The following is a 21,188-nucleotide window of genomic DNA, read 5'->3' on the forward strand; positions in this document are numbered from 1 at the left end:
CTCCCCTCACTGTGCCCCACTCTCACACCACTCACTGTCTCTCACTCTCACTCCCCTCACTGTCTTCCAACTCTCAAACCCCTCACTGTCTCCCACTCTCTCCCCCCTCACTGTCTCCCAACTCTCACTCCCCTCACTGTCTCCCACCTCTCACTCCCGTCACGGTCTCCCCTCTCACTCCCTCATTGTCACCCACTCTCACTCCCTTTACAGTCTCCACTTTCATTCCCGTCACTGTCTCCCACTCTCACAAACCTCATTGTCTTCCACTATCACTCACCTCACGGTCTCGCAGTCTCACACCCCTCACTGTCTCCCACTCTCACTCCCCTCACTGTCTCCCACTCTCACTCCCCTCACTGTTTCCCACTCTCACTCATTTCACTGTCTCCCACTCTCACTCCCCTCACTGTCTCCCACTTACACTCCCCTCACTGTCTCCCACTCTCACTCCCCTCACTGTCTCCAACTCTCACTCCCCTCACTGTCTCCCACTCTCACCCCCTCACTGTCTCCCACTTTCACTTCCTTCACTGTCTCCCACTCTCACACCCCTCACTGTCTCCCACTCTCGCTCCCATCACTGTCTCCCACTCTCACACCCCTCACTGTCTCCCACTCTCACTCCCTTCACTGTCTCCCACTCCCACTCCCCTCACTGTCTCCCACTCTCACTCCCCTCACTGTCTCCCACTCTCACTCCCCTCACTGTCTCCCATTCTCACTCCCCTCACTGTCTCCCACTCTCACTCTCCTCACTGTCTCCCACCCTCACTCCCCTCACTGTCTCCCACTGTCACTCTCCTCTCTGTCTCCCGCTCTCACTCCCCTCACTGTCTCCCGCTCTCACTCCCCTGAATGTCTCCGACTCTCACTCCCCTCACTGTCTCCCACTCCCACTCCCCTCACTGTCTCCCACTCTCACTCCCCTCATTGTCTCCCACTCTCACTCCCCTCACTGTCTCCCATTCTCACTCCCCTCACTGTCTCCCACTCTCACTCTCCTCACTGTCTCCCACCCTCACTCCCCTCACTGTCTCCCACTCTCACTCTCCTCTCTGTCTCCCGCTCTCACTCCCCTCACTGTCTCCCGCTCTCACTCCCCTCACTGTCTCCGACTCTCACACCCCTCACTGTCTCCCACTCTCACTCCCCTCACTCTCTCCCACTCTCACTCCCCTCACTGTCTCCCACTCTCACTCCCCTCACTGTCTCCCACTCTCACTCCCCTCACTCTCTCCCACTCTCACTCTCCTCACTGTCTCACACTCTCACACCCCTCACTGTCTCCCACTCTCTCGCCCCTCACTGTCTCCCACTCTCACTTCCCTCAATGTCTCCCACTCTCACTCCCCTCACTGTGCCCCACTCTCACGCCACTCACTATCTCTCACTCTCACTCCCCTCACTGTCTCCCACTCTCACTCCACTCACTGTCTCGCACTCTCACTCCCCTCACTCTCTCCCACTCTCACTCCCCTCACTGTCTCCCACTCTCACTCCCCTCACTGTCTCCCACTCTCGCTCCCCTCACTGTCTCCCACTCTCACTCATCTCACTGTCTCCCACTCTCACTCCCCTCAATGTCTCCGACTCTCACACCCCTCAAAGTCTCCCACTCTGACTCCCATCACTGCCTCTCACTCTCACTCCCCTCACTGTCTCCCACTCTCACTCCCCTCACTGTCTTCCACTCTCACTCCCCACACTGTCTCTCACTCTCACTCCCCTCACTGTCTCCCACTCTCACTCCGCACAGTCTCCCACTCTCACTCCCCTCACCGTCTCTCACTCTCACTCCCCTCACTGTCTCCCACTCTCACTCCCCTCACTGTCTCCCACTCTCACTCCCCTCACTATCTCCCACTCTCACTCTCCTCACTGTCTCACACTCTCACACCCCTCACTGTCTCCCACTCTCACTCCCCTCACTGTCTCCCACTCTCACTCCCCTCACTGTCTCCCACTTTCACTCCCCTCACTGTGCCCCACTCTCACACCACTCACTGTCTCTCACTCTCACTCCCCTCACTGTCTTCCAACTCTTACACCCCTCACTGTCTCCCACTCTCTCCCCCTCACTGTCTCCCAACTCTCACTCCTTTTACAGTCTCCACTTTCATTCCCGTCACTGTCTCCCACTCTCACAAACCTCATTGTCTTCCACTGTCACTCACCTCACGGTCTCGCAGTCTCACACCGCTCACTGTCTCCCACTCTCACTCCCCTCACTGTCTCCCACTCTCACTCCCCTCATTGTTTCCCACTCTCACTCATTTCACTGTCTCCCACTCTCACTCCCCTCACTGTCTCCCACTCTCACTCCCCTCACTGTCTCCAACTCTCACTCCCCTCACTGTCTCCCACTATCACCCCCCTCACTGTCTCCCACTTTCACTTCCTTCACTGTCTCCCACTCTCACACCCCTCACTGTCTCCCACTCTCGCTCCTATCACTGTCTCCCACTCTCACACCCCTCACTGTCTCCCACTCTCACTCCCTTCACTGTCTCCCACTCCCACTCCCCTCACTGTCTCCCACTCTCACTCCCCTCACTGTCTCCCAATCTCACTCCCCTCACTGTCTCCCATTCTCACTCCCCTCACTGTCTCCCACTCTCACTCTCCTCACTGTCTCCCGCTCTCACTCCCCTCACTGTCTCCCGCTCTCACTCCCCTCACTGTCTCCGACTCTCACTCCCCTCACTGTCTCCCCCTCCCACTCCCCTCAGTATCTCCCACTCTCACTCCCCTCACTGTCTCCTACTCCCACTCCCCTCACTGTCTCCCACTCTCACTCCCATCACTGTCTCCCACTCACACTCCCCTCACTGTCTCCCACTCTCAGACGACTCACTGTCTCCCACTCTCACTCCCCTCACTGTCTCCAACTCTCACACCCCTCACTGTCTCCCACTCTCACTTCCCTCACTGTCTCCCACTCTCAGACGACTCACTGTCTCCCACTCTCACTCCCCTCACTGTCTCCCACTCTCACTCCCCTCACTGTTTCCCACTCTCACTCCCCTCACTGTGCCCCACTCTCACTCCCCTCAGTGACTCCCACTCTCACTCCACTCACTTTCACCCACTCTCACACACCTCGCTGTCTCCCACTCTCACTCCCCACATTGTCTCCCACTCACACCCCTCACTGTCTCCCACACTCACTCCCCTCACTGTCTCCCACTCTCACTCCCCTCACTGTCTCCCACTCTCACTCCCCTCACTGTCTCCCACTCTCACTCCCCTCACTGTCTCCCACTCTCACCCCCCTCACTGTCTCCCACTCTAACACCGCTCACTGTCTCCCAACTATCACTCCCCTCACTGTCTCCCACTCTCACTCCCCTCAATGTCTCCCACTCTCACTCCCCTCACTGTCTCCCAACTCTCACAACCCTCACAGTCACCCACTCTCACTCCCTCATTGTCACACACTCTCACTCCCCTCACTGTCTCCCACTCTCACTCCCCTCACTGTCTCCCACTCTCACTCCCCTCACTGTTTCCCACTCTCACTCCCCTCACTGTGCCCCACTCTCACTCCCCTCACTGACTCCCACTCTCACTCCACTCACTGTCACCCACTCTCACACACCTCGCTGTCTCCCTCTCTCACTCCCCACATTGTCTCCCACTCACACCCCTCACTGTCTCCCACACTCACTCCCCTCACTGTCTCCCACTCTCACTCCCCTCACTGTCTCCCACTCTCACTCCCCTCACTGTCTCCCACTCTCACCCCCCTCACTGTCTCCCACTCTCACACCGCTCACTGTCTCCCAACTATCACTCCCTTCACTGTCTCCCACTCTCACCCCCCTCACTGTCTCCCAACTCTCACACCGCTCACTGTCTCCCAACTATCATTCCCCTCACTGTCTCCCACTCTCACTCCCCTCAATGTCTCCCACTCTCACTCCCCTCACTGTCTCCCAACTCTCACAACCCTCACAGTCACCCACTCTCACTCCCCTCACTGTCTCCCACTCTCACACCCCTCACTGTCTCCCACTCTCACTCCCATTCTGTCTCCCACTCTCAGACCACTCACGGTCTCCCCTCTCACTCCCTCATTGTCACCCACTCTCACTCCCTTTACAGTCTCCACTTTCATTCCCGTCACTGTCTCCCACTCTCACTCCCCTCACTGTCTCCCACCCTCACTCCGCACACTGTCTCCCACTCTCACTCCCCTCACCGTCTCTCACTCTCACGCCCCTCACTGTCTCCCACTCTCACTCCGCACACTGTCTCCCACTCTCACTCCCCTCACCGTCTCCCACTCTCACTCCCCTCACTGTCTCCCACTCTCACTCCCCTCACTGTCTCCCACTCTCACTCCCCTCACTGTCTCCCACTCACTCCCCTCACTGTCTCCCACTCTCACTCCCCTCACTGTCTGCACTCTCACACACCTCACTGTCTCCCACTCTCACTCCCCTCACTGCCTCCCACTCTCACTCCCCTCACCGTCTCCCACTCTCACTCCCCTCACTGTCTCACACTCTCACACCCCTCACTGTCTCGCAATCTCACTCCCCTCACTGTGCCCCACTCTCACACCACTCACTGTCTCCCACTCTCACTCCCCTCACTGTCTCCCACTCTCACTCCCCTCACTGTCTCCTACTCTCACTCCCCTCACTGACTCCCACTCTCACTCCCCTCACTATCTCCCACTCTCTCTCCCCTCACTGTCTCCCACTCTCACACCGCTCAAAGTCTCCCACTCTCACGCCCATCACTGCCTCTCAAACTCACTCCCCTCACTGTCTCCCACTCTCACTCCCCTCAATGTCTCCCACTCTCACTCCCCACACTGTCTCTCACTCTCACTCCTCTCACTGTCTCCCACTCTCACTCCCCTCACTGTCTCTCATTCTCATTCCCCTCACTGTCTCCCACTCTCATTCACCTCACTGTGTCCCACTCTCACACCCCTCAATGTCTCCCACTCTCACTCCCATCACTGCTTCTCACTCTCACTCCCCTCACTGTCTCCCACTCTCACTCCGCACACTGTCTCCCACTCTCACTCCCCTCACCGTCTCCCACTCTCACTCCCCTCACTGTCTCCCTCTCTCACTCCCCTCACTGTCTCCCACTCTCACTCCCCTCACTGTCTCCCACTCTCACTCCCCTCACTGTCTCCCACTCTCACTCCCCTCACTGTTTCCCACTCTCACGCATCTCACTGTCTCCCACTCTCACTCCCCTCAATGTCCCCGTCTCTCACACCCCTCAAAGTCTCCCACTCTGACTCCCATCACTGCCTCTCACTCTCACTCCCCTCACTGTCTCCCACTCTCACTCCCCTCACTGTCTCCCACTCTCACTCCCCACACTGTCTCTCACTCTCACTCCCCTCACTGTCTCCCACTCTCACTCCGCACACTGTCTCCCACTCTCACTCCCCTCACCGTCTCTCACTCTCACTCCCCTCACTGTCTCCCACTCTCACTCTCCTCACTGTCTCCCACTCTCACTCCCCGCACTGTCTCCCACTCTCACTCCCCTCACTGTCTCCCACTCTCGCTCCCATCACTGTCTCCCACTCTCACACCCCTCACTGTCTCCCACTCTCACTCCCTTCACTGTCTCCCACTCCCACTCCCCTCACTGTCTCCCACTCTCACTCCCCTCACTGTCTCCCACTCTCACTCCCCTCACTGTCTCCCATTCTCACTCCCCTCACTGTCTCCCACTCTCACTCTCCTCACTGTCTCCAACCCTCACTCCCCTCACTGTCTCCCACTCTCACTCTCCTCTCTGTCTCCCGCTCTCACTCCCCTCACTGTCTCCCGCTCTCACTCCCCTCACTGTCTCCGACTCTCACTCCCCTCACTGTCTCCCCCTCCCACTCCCCTCAGTATCTCCCACTCTCACTCCCCTCACTGTCTCCTACTCCCACTCCCCTCACTGTCTCCCACTCTCACTCCCATCACTGTCTCCCACTCACACTCCCCTCACTGTCTCCCACTCTCACTCCCGTCACTGTCTCCAACTCTCACTCCCCTCACTGTCTCCCACTCTCACCCCCTCACTGTCTCCCACTTTCACTTCCTACACTGTCTCCCACTCTCACACCCCTCCCTGTCTCCCTCTCTCGCTCCCATCACTGTCTCCCACTTTCACACCCCTCACTGTCTCCCACTCTCACTCCCTTCACTGTCTCCCACTCCCACTCCCCTCACTGTCTCCCACTCTCACTCCCCTCACTGTCTCCCACTCTCACTCCCCTCACTGTCTCCCATTCTCACTCCCCTCACTTTCTCCCACTCTCACTCTCCTCACTGTCTCCCACCCTCACTCCCCTCACTGTCTCCCACTGTCACTCTCCTCTCTGTCTCCCGCTCTCACTCCCCTCACTGTCTCCCGCTCTCACTCCCCTCAATGTCTCCGACTCTCACTCCCCTCACTGTCTCCCACTCCCACTCCCCTCACTGTCTCCCACTCTCACTCCCCTCACTGTCTCCCACTCTCACTCCCCTCACTGTCTCCCATTCTCACTCCCCTCACTGTCTCCCACTCTCACTCTCCTCACATTCTCCCACCCTCACTCCCCTCACTGCCTCCCACTCTCACTCTCCTCTCTGTCTCCCGCTCTCACTCCCCTCACTGTCTCCCACTCTCACTCCCCTCACTGTCTCCTACTCTCACTCCCCTCACTGACTCCCACTCTCACTCCCCTCACTATCTCCCACTCTCTCTCCCCTCACTGTCTCCCACTCTCACACCGCTCAAAGTCTCCCACTCTCACGCCCATCACTGCCTCTCACTCTCACTCCCCTCACTGTCTCCCACTCTCACTCCCCTCAATGTCTCCCACTCTCACTCCCCACACTGTCTCTCACTCTCACTCCTCTCACTGTCTCCCACTCTCACTCCCCTCACTGTCTCTCATTCTCATTCCCCTCACTGTCTCCCACTCTCATTCACCTCACTGTGTCCCACTCTCACACCCCTCAATGTCTCCCACTCTCACTCCCATCACTGCTTCTCACTCTCACTCCCCTCACTGTCTCCCACTCTCACTCCGCACACTGTCTCCCACTCTCACTCCCCTCACCGTCTCCCACTCTCACTCCCCTCACTGTCTCCCTCTCTCACTCCCCTCACTGTCTCCCACTCTCACTCCCCTCACTGTCTCCCACTCTCACTCCCCTCACTGTCTCCCACTCTCACTCCCCTCACTGTTTCCCACTCTCACTCATCTCACTGTCTCCCACTCTCACTCCCCTCAATGTCCCCGTCTCTCACACCCCTCAAAGTCTCCCACTCTGACTCCCATCACTGCCTCTCACTCTCACTCCCCTCACTGTCTCCCACTCTCACTCCCCTCACTGTCTCCCACTCTCACTCCCCACACTGTCTCTCACTCTCACTCCCCTCACTGTCTCCCACTCTCACTCCCCTCACTGTCTCCCACTCTCACTCCCCTCACTGTCTCCCACTCTCACCCCCCTCACTGTCTCCCACTCTCACACCGCTCACTGTCTCCCAACTATCACTCCCTTCACTGTCTCCCACTCTCACCCCCCTCACTGTCTCCCAACTCTCACACCGCTCACTGTCTCCCAACTATCATTCCCCTCACTGTCTCCCACTCTCACTCCCCTCAATGTCTCCCACTCTCACTCCCCTCACTGTCTCCCAACTCTCACAACCCTCACAGTCACCCACTCTCACTCCCCTCACTGTCTCCCACTCTCACACCCCTCACTGTCTCCCACTCTCACTCCCATTCTGTCTCCCACTCTCAGACCACTCACGGTCTCCCCTCTCACTCCCTCATTGTCACCCACTCTCACTCCCTTTACAGTCTCCACTTTCATTCCCGTCACTGTCTCCCACTCTCACTCCCCTCACTGTCTCCCACCCTCACTCCGCACACTGTCTCCCACTCTCACTCCCCTCACCGTCTCTCACTCTCACGCCCCTCACTGTCTCCCACTCTCACTCCGCACACTGTCTCCCACTCTCACTCCCCTCACCGTCTCCCACTCTCACTCCCCTCACTGTCTCCCACTCTCACTCCCCTCACTGTCTCCCACTCTCACTCCCCTCACTGTCTCCCACTCACTCCCCTCACTGTCTCCCACTCTCACTCCCCTCACTGTCTGCACTCTCACACACCTCACTGTCTCCCACTCTCACTCCCCTCACTGCCTCCCACTCTCACTCCCCTCACCGTCTCCCACTCTCACTGCCCTCACTGTCTCACACTCTCACACCCCTCACTGTCTCGCAATCTCACTCCCCTCACTGTGCCCCACTCTCACACCACTCACTGTCTCCCACTCTCACTCCCCTCACTGTCTCCCACTCTCACTCCCCTCACTGTCTCCTACTCTCACTCCCCTCACTGACTCCCACTCTCACTCCCCTCACTATCTCCCACTCTCTCTCCCCTCACTGTCTCCCACTCTCACACCGCTCAAAGTCTCCCACTCTCACGCCCATCACTGCCTCTCACTCTCACTCCCCTCACTGTCTCCCACTCTCACTCCCCTCAATGTCTCCCACTCTCACTCCCCACACTGTCTCTCACTCTCACTCCTCTCACTGTCTCCCACTCTCACTCCCCTCACTGTCTCTCATTCTCATTCCCCTCACTGTCTCCCACTCTCATTCACCTCACTGTGTCCCACTCTCACACCCCTCAATGTCTCCCACTCTCACTCCCATCACTGCTTCTCACTCTCACTCCCCTCACTGTCTCCCACTCTCACTCCGCACACTGTCTCCCACTCTCACTCCCCTCACCGTCTCCCACTCTCACTCCCCTCACTGTCTCCCTCTCTCACTCCCCTCACTGTCTCCCACTCTCACTCCCCTCACTGTCTCCCACTCTCACTCCCCTCACTGTCTCCCACTCTCACTCCCCTCACTGTTTCCCACTCTCACTCATCTCACTGTCTCCCACTCTCACTCCCCTCAATGTCCCCGTCTCTCACACCCCTCAAAGTCTCCCACTCTGACTCCCATCACTGCCTCTCACTCTCACTCCCCTCACTGTCTCCCACTCTCACTCCCCTCACTGTCTCCCACTCTCACTCCCCACACTGTCTCTCACGCTCACTCCCCTCACTGTCTCCCACTCTCACTCCGCACACTGTCTCCCACTCTCACTCCCCTCACCGTCTCTCACTCTCACTCCCCTCACTGTCTCCCACTCTCACTCTCCTCACTGTCTCCCACTCTCACTCCCCGCACTGTCTCCCACTCTCACTCCCCTCACTGTCTCCCACTCTCGCTCCCATCACTGTCTCCCACTCTCACACCCCTCACTGTCTCCCACTCTCACTCCCTTCACTGTCTCCCACTCCCACTCCCCTCACTGTCTCCCACTCTCACTCCCCTCACTGTCTCCCACTCTCACTCCCCTCACTGTCTCCCATTCTCACTCCCCTCACTGTCTCCCACTCTCACTCTCCTCACTGTCTCCAACCCTCACTCCCCTCACTGTCTCCCACTCTCACTCTCCTCTCTGTCTCCCGCTCTCACTCCCCTCACTGTCTCCCGCTCTCACTCCCCTCACTGTCTCCGACTCTCACTCCCCTCACTGTATCCCCCTCCCACTCCCCTCAGTATCTCCCACTCTCACTCCCCTCACTGTCTCCTACTCCCACTCCCCTCACTGTCTCCCACTCTCACTCCCATCACTGTCTCCCACTCACACTCCCCTCACTGTCTCCCACTCTCACTCCCGTCACTGTCTCCAACTCTCACTCCCCTCACTGTCTCCCACTCTCACCCCCTCACTGTCTCCCACTTTCACTTCCTACACTGTCTCCCACTCTCACACCCCTCACTGTCTCCCTCTCTCGCTCCCATCACTGTCTCCCACTTTCACACCCCTCACTGTCTCCCACTCTCACTCCCTTCACTGTCTCCCACTCCCACTCCCCTCACTGTCTCCCACTCTCACTCCCCTCACTGTCTCCCACTCTCACTCCCCTCACTGTCTCCCATTCTCACTCCCCTCACTTTCTCCCACTCTCACTCTCCTCACTGTCTCCCACCCTCACTCCCCTCACTGTCTCCCACTGTCACTCTCCTCTCTGTCTCCCGCTCTCACTCCCCTCACTGTCTCCCGCTCTCACTCCCCTCAATGTCTCCGACTCTCACTCCCCTCACTGTCTCCCACTCCCACTCCCCTCACTGTCTCCCACTCTCACTCCCCTCACTGTCTCCCACTCTCACTCCCCTCACTGTCTCCCATTCTCACTCCCCTCACTGTCTCCCACTCTCACTCTCCTCACATTCTCCCACCCTCACTCCCCTCACTGCCTCCCACTCTCACTCTCCTCTCTGTCTCCCGCTCTCACTCCCCTCACTGTCTCCCACTCTCACTCCCCTCACTGTCTCCTACTCTCACTCCCCTCACTGACTCCCACTCTCACTCCCCTCACTATCTCCCACTCTCTCTCCCCTCACTGTCTCCCACTCTCACACCGCTCAAAGTCTCCCACTCTCACGCCCATCACTGCCTCTCACTCTCACTCCCCTCACTGACTCCCACTCTCACTCCCCTCAATGTCTCCCACTCTCACTCCCCACACTGTCTCTCACTCTCACTCCTCTCACTGTCTCCCACTCTCACTCCCCTCACTGTCTCTCATTCTCATTCCCCTCACTGTCTCCCACTCTCATTCACCTCACTGTGTCCCACTCTCACACCCCTCAATGTCTCCCACTCTCACTCCCATCACTGCTTCTCACTCTCACTCCCCTCACTGTCTCCCACTCTCACTCCGCACACTGTCTCCCACTCTCACTCCCCTCACCGTCTCCCACTCTCACTCCCCTCACTGTCTCCCTCTCTCACTCCCCTCACTGTCTCCCACTCTCACTCCCCTCACTGTCTCCCACTCTCACTCCCCTCACTGTCTCCCACTCTCACTCCCCTCACTGTTTCCCACTCTCACTCATCTCACTGTCTCCCACTCTCACTCCCCTCAATGTCCCCGTCTCTCACACCCCTCAAAGTCTCCCACTCTGACTCCCATCACTGCCTCTCACTCTCACTCCCCTCACTGTCTCCCACTCTCACTCCCCTCACTGTCTCCCACTCTCACTCCCCACACTGTCTCTCACTCTCACTCCCCTCACTGTCTCCCACTCTCACTCCCCTCACTGTCTCCCACTCTCACTCCCCTCACTGTCTCCCACTCTCACCCCCCTCACTGTCTCCCACTCTCACACCGCTCACTGTCTCCCAACTATCACTCCCTTCACTGTCTCCCACTCTCACCCCCCTCACTGTCTCCCAACTCTCACACCGCTCACTGTCTCCCAACTATCATTCCCCTCACTGTCTCCCACTCTCACTCCCCTCAATGTCTCCCACTCTCACTCCCCTCACTGTCTCCCAACTCTCACAACCCTCACAGTCACCCACTCTCACTCCCCTCACTGTCTCCCACTCTCACACCCCTCACTGTCTCCCACTCTCACTCCCATTCTGTCTCCCACTCTCAGACCACTCACGGTCTCCCCTCTCACTCCCTCATTGTCACCCACTCTCACTCCCTTTACAGTCTCCACTTTCATTCCCGTCACTGTCTCCCACTCTCACTCCCCTCACTGTCTCCCACCCTCACTCCGCACACTGTCTCCCACTCTCACTCCCCTCACCGTCTCTCACTCTCACGCCCCTCACTGTCTCCCACTCTCACTCCGCACACTGTCTCCCACTCTCACTCCCCTCACCGTCTCCCACTCTCACTCCCCTCACTGTCTCCCACTCTCACTCCCCTCACTGTCTCCCACTCTCACTCCCCTCACTGTCTCCCACTCACTCCCCTCACTGTCTCCCACTCTCACTCCCCTCACTGTCTGCACTCTCACACACCTCACTGTCTCCCACTCTCACTCCCCTCACTGCCTCCCACTCTCACTCCCCTCACCGTCTCCCACTCTCACTCCCCTCACTGTCTCACACTCTCACACCCCTCACTGTCTCGCAATCTCACTCCCCTCACTGTGCCCCACTCTCACACCACTCACTGTCTCCCACTCTCACTCCCCTCACTGTCTCCCACTCTCACTCCCCTCACTGTCTCCTACTCTCACTCCCCTCACTGACTCCCACTCTCACTCCCCTCACTATCTCCCACTCTCTCTCCCCTCACTGTCTCCCACTCTCACACCGCTCAAAGTCTCCCACTCTCACGCCCATCACTGCCTCTCACTCTCACTCCCCTCACTGTCTCCCACTCTCACTCCCCTCAATGTCTCCCACTCTCACTCCCCACACTGTCTCTCACTCTCACTCCTCTCACTGTCTCCCACTCTCACTCCCCTCACTGTCTCTCATTCTCATTCCCCTCACTGTCTCCCACTCTCATTCACCTCACTGTGTCCCACTCTCACACCCCTCAATGTCTCCCACTCTCACTCCCATCACTGCTTCTCACTCTCACTCCCCTCACTGTCTCCCACTCTCACTCCGCACACTGTCTCCCACTCTCACTCCCCTCACCGTCTCCCACTCTCACTCCCCTCACTGTCTCCCTCTCTCACTCCCCTCACTGTCTCCCACTCTCACTCCCCTCACTGTCTCCCACTCTCACTCCCCTCACTGTCTCCCACTCTCACTCCCCTCACTGTTTCCCACTCTCACTCATCTCACTGTCTCCCACTCTCACTCCCCTCAATGTCCCCGTCTCTCACACCCCTCAAAGTCTCCCACTCTGACTCCCATCACTGCCTCTCACTCTCACTCCCCTCACTGTCTCCCACTCTCACTCCCCTCACTGTCTCCCACTCTCACTCCCCACACTGTCTCTCACTCTCACTCCCCTCACTGTCTCCCACTCTCACTCCGCACACTGTCTCCCACTCTCACTCCCCTCACCGTCTCTCACTCTCACTCCCCTCACTGTCTCCCACTCTCACTCTCCTCACTGTCTCCCACTCTCACTCCCCGCACTGTCTCCCACTCTCACTCCCCTCACTGTCTCCCACTCTCGCTCCCATCACTGTCTCCCACTCTCACACCCCTCACTGTCTCCCACTCTCACTCCCTTCTCTGTCTCCCACTCCCACTCCCCTCACTGTCTCCCACTCTCACTCCCCTCACTGTCTCCCACTCTCACTCCCCTCACTGTCTCCCATTCTCACTCCCCTCACTGTCTCCCACTCTCACTCTCCTCACTGTCTCCAACCCTCACTCCCCTCACTGTCTCCCACTCTCACTCTCCTCTCTGTCTCCCGCTCTCACTCCCCTCACTGTCTCCCGCTCTCACTCCCCTCACTGTCTCCGACTCTCACTCCCCTCACTGTCTCCCCCTCCCACTCCCCTCAGTATCTCCCACTCTCACTCCCCTCACTGTCTCCTACTCCCACTCCCCTCACTGTCTCCCACTCTCACTCCCATCACTGTCTCCCACTCACACTCCCCTCACTGTCTCCCACTCTCACTCCCCTCACTGTCTCCAACTCTCACTCCCCTCACTGTCTCCCACTCTCACCCCCTCACTGTCTCCCACTTTCACTTCCTACACTGTCTCCCACTCTCACACCCCTCACTGTCTCCCTCTCTCGCTCCCATCACTGTCTCCCACTTTCACACCCCTCACTGTCTCCCACTCTCACTCCCTTCACTGTCTCCCACTCCCACTCCCCTCACTGTCTCCCACTCTCACTCCCCTCACTGTCTCCCACTCTCACTCCCCTCACTGTCTCCCATTCTCACTCCCCTCACTTTCTCCCACTCTCACTCTCCTCACTGTCTCCCACCCTCACTCCCCTCACTGTCTCCCACTGTCACTCTCCTCTCTGTCTCCCGCTCTCACTCCCCTCACTGTCTCCCGCTCTCACTCCCCTCAATGTCTCCGACTCTCACTCCCCTCACTGTCTCCCACTCCCACTCCCCTCACTGTCTCCCACTCTCACTCCCCTCACTGTCTCCCACTCTCACTCCCCTCACTGTCTCCCATTCTCACTCCCCTCACTGTCTCCCACTCTCACTCTCCTCACATTCTCCCACCCTCACTCCCCTCACTGCCTCCCACTCTCACTCTCCTCTCTGTCTCCCGCTCTCACTCCCCTCACTGTCTCCGACTCTCACACCCCTCACTGTCTCCCACTCTCACTCCCCTCACTCTCTCCCACTCTCACTCCCCTCACTGTGCCCCACTCTCACGCCACTCACTGTCTCTCACTCTCACTCCCCTCACTGTCTCCCACTCTCACTCCACTCACTGTCTCCCAATCTCACTCCCCTCACTGTCTCCCACTCTCACTCCCCTCACTGTCTCCCACTCTCACTCCCCTCACTGTCTCCCACTCCCACTCCCCTCACTGTCTCCCACTCTCACTCCCCTCATTGTCTCGCACTCTCACTCCCCTCACTGTCTCCCATTCTCACTCCCCTCACTGTCTCCCACTCTCACTCTCCTCACTGTCTCCCACCCTCACTCCCCTCACTGTCTCCCACTCTCACTCTCCTCTCTGTCTCCCGCTCTCACTCCCCTCACTGTCTCCCGCTCTCACTCCCCTCACTGTCTCCGACTCTCACACCCCTCACTGTCTCCCACTCTCACTCCCCTCACTCTCTCCCACTCTCACTCCCCTCACTGTCTCCCACTCTCACTCCCCTCACTGTCTCCCACTCTCACTCCCCTCACTCTCTCCCACTCTCACTCTCCTCACTGTCTCACACTCTCACACCCCTCACTGTCTCCCACTCTCTCGCCCCTCACTGTCTCCCACTCTCACTTCCCTCAATGTCTCCCACTCTCACTCCCCTCACTGTGCCCCACTCTCACGCCACTCACTGTCTCTCACTCTCACTCCCCTCACTGTCTCCCACTCTCACTCCACTCACTGTCTCGCACTCTCACTCCCCTCACTCTCTCCCACTCTCACTCCCCTCACTGTCTCCCACTCTCACTCCCCTCACTGTCTCCCACTCTCGCTCCCCTCACTGTCTCCCACTCTCACTCATCTCACTGTCTCCCACTCTCACTCCCCTCAATGTCTCCGACTCTCACACCCCTCAAAGTCTCCCACTCTGACTCCCATCACTGCCTCTCACTCTCACTCCCCTCACTGTCTCCCACTCTCACTCCCCTCACTGTCTTCCACTCTCACTCCCCACACTGTCTCTCACTCTCACTCCCCTCACTGTCTCCCACTCTCACTCCGCACAGTCTCCCACTCTCACTCCCCTCACCGTCTCTCACTCTCACTCCCCTCACTGTCTCCCACTCTCACTCCCCTCACTGTCTCCCACTCTCACTCCCCTCACTATCTCCCACTCTCACTCTCCTCACTGTCTCACACTCTCACACCCCTCACTGTCTCCCACTCTCACTCCCCTCACTGTCTCCCACTCTCACTCCCCTCACTGTCTCCCACTTTCACTCCCCTCACTGTGCCCCACTCTCACACCACTCACTGTCTCTCACTCTCACTCCCCTCACTGTCTTCCAACTCTTACACCCCTCACTGTCTCCCACTCTCTCCCCCTCACTGTCTCCCAACTCTCACTCCTTTTACAGTCTCCACTTTCATTCCCGTCACTGTCTCCCACTCTCACAAACCTCATTGTCTTCCACTGTCACTCACCTCACGGTCTCGCAGTCTCACACCGCTCACTGTCTCCCACTCTCACTCCCCTCACTGTCTCCCACTCTCACTCCCCTCATTGTTTCCCACTCTCACTCATTTCACTGTCTCCCACTCTCACTCCCCTCACTGTCTCCCACTCTCACTCCCCTCACTGTCTCCAACTCTCACTCCCCTCACTGTCTCCCACTATCACCCCCCTCACTGTCTCCCACTTTCACTTCCTTCACTGTCTCCCACTCTCACACCCCTCACTGTCTCCCACTCTCGCTCCTATCACTGTCTCCCACTCTCACACCCCTCACTGTCTCCCACTCTCACTCCCTTCACTGTCTCCCACTCCCACTCCCCTCACTGTCTCCCACTCTCACTCCCCTCACTGTCTCCCACTCTCACTCCCCTCACTGTCTCCCATTCTCACTCCCCTCACTGTCTCCCACTCTCACTCTCCTCACTGTCTCCCGCTCTCACTCCCCTCACTGTCTCCCGCTCTCACTCCCCTCACTGTCTCCGACTCTCACTCCCCTCACTGTCTCCCCCTCCCACTCCCCTCAGTATCTCCCACTCTCACTCCCCTCACTGTCTCCTACTCCCACTCCCCTCACTGTCTCCCACTCTCACTCCCATCACTGTCTCCCACTCACACTCCCCTCACTGTCTCCCACTCTCAGACGACTCACTGTCTCCCACTCTCACTCCCCTCACTGTCTCCCACTCTCACACCCCTCACTGTCTCCCACTCTCACTTCCCTCACTGTCTCCCACTCTCAGACGACTCACTGTCTCCCACTCTCACTCCCCTCACTGTCTCCCACTCTCACTCCCCTCACTGTTTCCCACTCTCACTCCCCTCACTGTGCCCCACTCTCACTCCCCTCACTGACTCCCACTCTCACTCCACTCACTTTCACCCACTCTCACACACCTCGCTGTCTCCCACTCTCACTCCCCACATTGTCTCCCACTCACACCCCTCACTGTCTCCCACACTCACTCCCCTCACTGTCTCCCACTCTCACTCCCCTCACTGTCTCCCACTCTCACTCCCCTCACTGTCTCCCACTCTCACTCCCCTCACTGTCTCCCACTCTCACTCCCCTCACTGTCTCCCACTCTCACCCCCCTCACTGTCTCCCACTCTAACACCGCTCACTGTCTCCCAACTATCACTCCCCTCACTGTCTCCCACTCTCACCCCCTTCACTGTCTCCCAACTCTCACACCGCTCACTGTCTCCCAACTATCACTCCCCTCACTGTCTCCCACTCTCACTCCCCTCAATGTCTCCCACTCTCACTCCCCTCACTGTCTCCCAACTCTCACAACCCTCACAGTCACCCACTCTCACTCCCTCATTGTCACACACTCTCACTCCCCTCACTGTCTCCCACTCTCACTCCCCTCACTGTCTCCCACTCTCACTCCCCTCACTGTTTCCCACTCTCACTCCCCTCACTGTGCCCCACTCTCACTCCCCTCACTGACTCCCACTCTCACTCCACTCACTGTCACCCACTCTCACACACCTCGCTGTCTCCCACTCTCACTCCCCACATTGTCTCCCACTCACACCCCTCACTGTCTCCCACACTCACTCCCCTCACTGTCTCCCACTCTCACTCCCCTCACTGTCTCCCACTCTCACTCCCCTCACTGTCTCCCACTCTCACCCCCCTCACTGTCTCCCACTCTCACACCGCTCACTGTCTCCCAACTATCACTCCCTTCACTGTCTCCCACTCTCACCCCCCTCACTGTCTCCCAACTCTCACACCGCTCACTGTCTCCCAACTATCATTCCCCTCACTGTCTCCCACTCTCACTCCCCTCAATGTCTCCCACTCTCACTCCCCTCACTGTCTCCCAACTCTCACAACCCTCACAGTCACCCACTCTCACTCACCTCACTGTCTCCCACTCTCACACCCCTCACTGTCTCCCACTCTCACTCCCATTCTGTCTCCCACTCTCAGACCACTCACGGTCTCCCCTCTCACTCCCTCATTGTCACCCACTCTCACTCCCTTTACAGTCTCCACTTTCATTCCCGTCACTGTCTCCCACTCTCACTCCCCTCACTGTCTCCCACCCTCACTCCGCACACTGTCTCCCACTCTCACTCCCCTCACCGTCTCTCACTCTCACGCCCCTCACTGTCTCCCACTCTCACTCCGCACACTGTCTCCCACTCTCACTCCCCTCACCGTCTCCCACTCTCACTCCCCTCACTGTCTCCCACTCTCACTCCCCTCACTGTCTCCCACTCTCACTCCCCTCACTGTCTCCCACTCACTCCCCTCACTGTCTCCCACTCTCACTCCCCTCACTGTCTGCACTCTCACACACCTCACTGTCTCCCACTCTCACTCCCCTCACTGCCTCCCACTCTCACTCCCCTCACCGTCTCCCACTCTCACTCCCCTCACTGTCTCACACTCTCACACCCCTCACTGTCTCGCAATCTCACTCCCCTCACTGTGCCCCACTCTCACACCACTCACTGTCTCCCACTCTCACTCCCCTCACTGTCTCTCACTCTCACTCCCCTCACTGTCTCCTACTCTCACTCCCCTCACTGACTCCCACTCTCACTCCCCTCACTATCTCCCACTCTCTCTCCCCTCACTGTCTCCCACTCTCACACCGCTCAAAGTCTCCCACTCTCACTCCCATCACTGCCTCTCACTCTCACTCCCCTCACTGTCTCCCACTCTCACTCCCCTCAATGTCTCCCACTCTCACTCCCCACACTGTCTCTCACTCTCACTCCTCTCACTGTCTCCCACTCTCACTCCCCTCACTGTCTCTCATTCTCATTCCCCTCACTGTCTCCCACTCTCATTCACCTCACTGTGTCCCACTCTCACACCCCTCAATGTCTCCCACTCTCACTCCCATCACTGCTTCTCACTCTCACTCCCCTCACTGTCTCCCACTCTCACTCCGCACACTGTCTCCCACTCTCACTCCCCTCACCGTCTCCCACTCTCACTCCCCTCACTGTCTCCCTCTCTCACTCCCCTCACTGTCTCCCACTCTCACTCCCCTCACTGTCTCCCACTCTCACTCCCCTCACTGTCTCCCACTCTCACTCCCCTCACTGTTTCCCACTCTCACTCATCTCACTGTCTCCCACTCTCACTCCCCTCAATGTCTCCGTCTCTCACACCCCTCAAAGTCTCCCACTCTGACTCCCATCACTGCCTCTCACTCTCACTCCCCTCACTGTCTCCCACTCTCACTCCCCTCACTGTCTCCCACTCTCACTCCCCACACTGTCTCTCACTCTCACTCCCCTCACTGTCTCCCACTCTCACTCCGCACACTGTCTCCCACTCTCACTCCCCTCACCGTCTCTCACTCTCACTCCCCTCACTGTCTCCCACTCTCACTCTCCTCACTGTCTCCCACTCTCACTCCCCGCACTGTCTCCCACTCTCACTCCCCTCACTGTCTCCCACTCTCGCTCCCATCACTGTCTCCCACTCTCACACCCCTCACTGTCTCCCACTCTCACTCCCTTCACTGTCTCCCACTCCCACTCCCCTCACTGTCTCCCACTCTCACTCCCCTCACTGTCTCCCACTCTCACTCCCCTCACTGTCTCCCATTCTCACTCCCCTCACTGTCTCCCACTCTCACTCTCCTCACTGTCTCCAACCCTCACTCCCCTCACTGTCTCCCACTCTCACTCTCCTCTCTGTCTCCCGCTCTCACTCCCCTCACTGTCTCCCGCTCTCACTCCCCTCACTGTCTCCGACTCTCACTCCCCTCACTGTCTCCCCCTCCCACTCCCCTCAGTATCTCCCACTCTCACTCCCCTCACTGTCTCCTACTCCCACTCCCCTCACTGTCTCCCACTCTCACTCCCATCACTGTCTCCCACTCACACTCCCCTCACTGTCTCCCACTCTCACTCCCCTCACTGTCTCCAACTCTCACTCCCCTCACTGTCTCCCACTCTCACCCCCTCACTGTCTCCCACTTTCACTTCCTACACTGTCTCCCACTCTCACACCCCTCACTGTCTCCCTCTCTCGCTCCCATCACTGTCTCCCACTTTCACACCCCTCACTGTCTCCCACTCTCACTCCCTTCACTGTCTCCCACTCCCACTCCCCTCACTGTCTCCCACTCTCACTCCCCTCACTGTCTCCCACTCTCACTCCCCTCACTGTCTCCCATTCTCACTCCCCTCACTTTCTCCCACTCTCACTCTCCTCACTGTCTCCCACCCTCCCCCTCACTGTCTCCCACTGTCACTCTCCTCTCTGTCTCCCGCTCTCACTCCCCTCACTGTCTCCCGCTCTCACTCCCCTCAATGTCTCCGACTCTCACTCCCCTCACTGTCTCCCACTCCCACTCCCCTCACTGTCTCCCACTCTCACTCCCCTCACTGTCTCCCACTCTCACTCCCCTCACTGTCTCCCATTCTCACTCCCCTCACTGTCTCCCACTCTCACTCTCCTCACTGTCTCCCACCCTCACTCCCCTCACTGCCTCCCACTCTCACTCTCCTCTCTGTCTCCCGCTCTCACTCCCCTCACTGTCTCCGACTCTCACACCCCTCACTGTCTCCCACTCTCACTCCCCTCACTCTCTCCCACTCTCACTCCCCTCACTGTGCCCCACTCTCACGCCACTCACTGTCTCTCACTCTCACTCCCCTCACTGTCTCCCACTCTCACTCCACTCACTGTCTCCCAATCTCACTCCCCTCACTGTCTCCCACTCTCACTCCCCTCACTGTCTCCCACTCTCACTCCCCTCACTGTCTCCCACTCTCACTCCCCTCACTGTCTCCCACTCTCACTCATCTCACTGTCTCCCACTCTCACTCCCCTCAATGTCTCCGACTCTCACACCCCTCAAAGTCTCCCACTCTGACTCCCATCACTGCCTCTCACTCTCACTCCCCTCACTGTCTCCCACTCTCACTCCCCTCACTGTCTCCCACTCTCACTCCCCACACTGTCTCTCACTCTCACTCCCCTCACTGTCTCCCACTCTCACTCCGCACAGTCTTCCACTCTCACTCCCCTCACCGTCTCTCACTCTCACTCCCCTCACTGTCTCCCACTCTTACTCCCCTCACTGTCTCCCACTCTCACTCCCCTCACTATCTCACACTCTCACTCTCCTCACTGTCTCACACTCTCACACCCCTCACTGTCTCCCACTCTCACTCCCCTCACTGTCTCCCACTCTCACTCCCCTCACTGTCTCCCACTTTCACTCCCCTCACTGTGCCCCACTCTCACACCACTCACTGTCTCTCACTCTCACTCCCCTCACTGTCTTCCAACTCTCACACCCCTCACTGTCTCCCACTCTCTCCCCCTCACTGTCTCCCAACTCTCACTCCTTTTACAGTCTCCACTTTCATTCCCGTCACTGTCTCCCACTCTCACAAACCTCATTGTCTTCCACTGTCACTCACCTCACGGTCTCGCAGTCTCACACCCCTCACTGTCTCCCACTCTCACTCCCCTCACTGTCTCCCACTCTCACTCCCCTCATTGTTTCCCACTCTCACTCATTTCACTGTCTCCCACTCTCACTCCCCTCACTGTCTCCCACTCTCACTCCCCTCACTGTCTCCA

The sequence above is a fragment of the Scyliorhinus torazame genome, chromosome 20, assembly GCF_047496885.1.
Source record: "Scyliorhinus torazame isolate Kashiwa2021f chromosome 20, sScyTor2.1, whole genome shotgun sequence".
Lineage (NCBI taxonomy): Eukaryota > Metazoa > Chordata > Chondrichthyes > Carcharhiniformes > Scyliorhinidae > Scyliorhinus > Scyliorhinus torazame.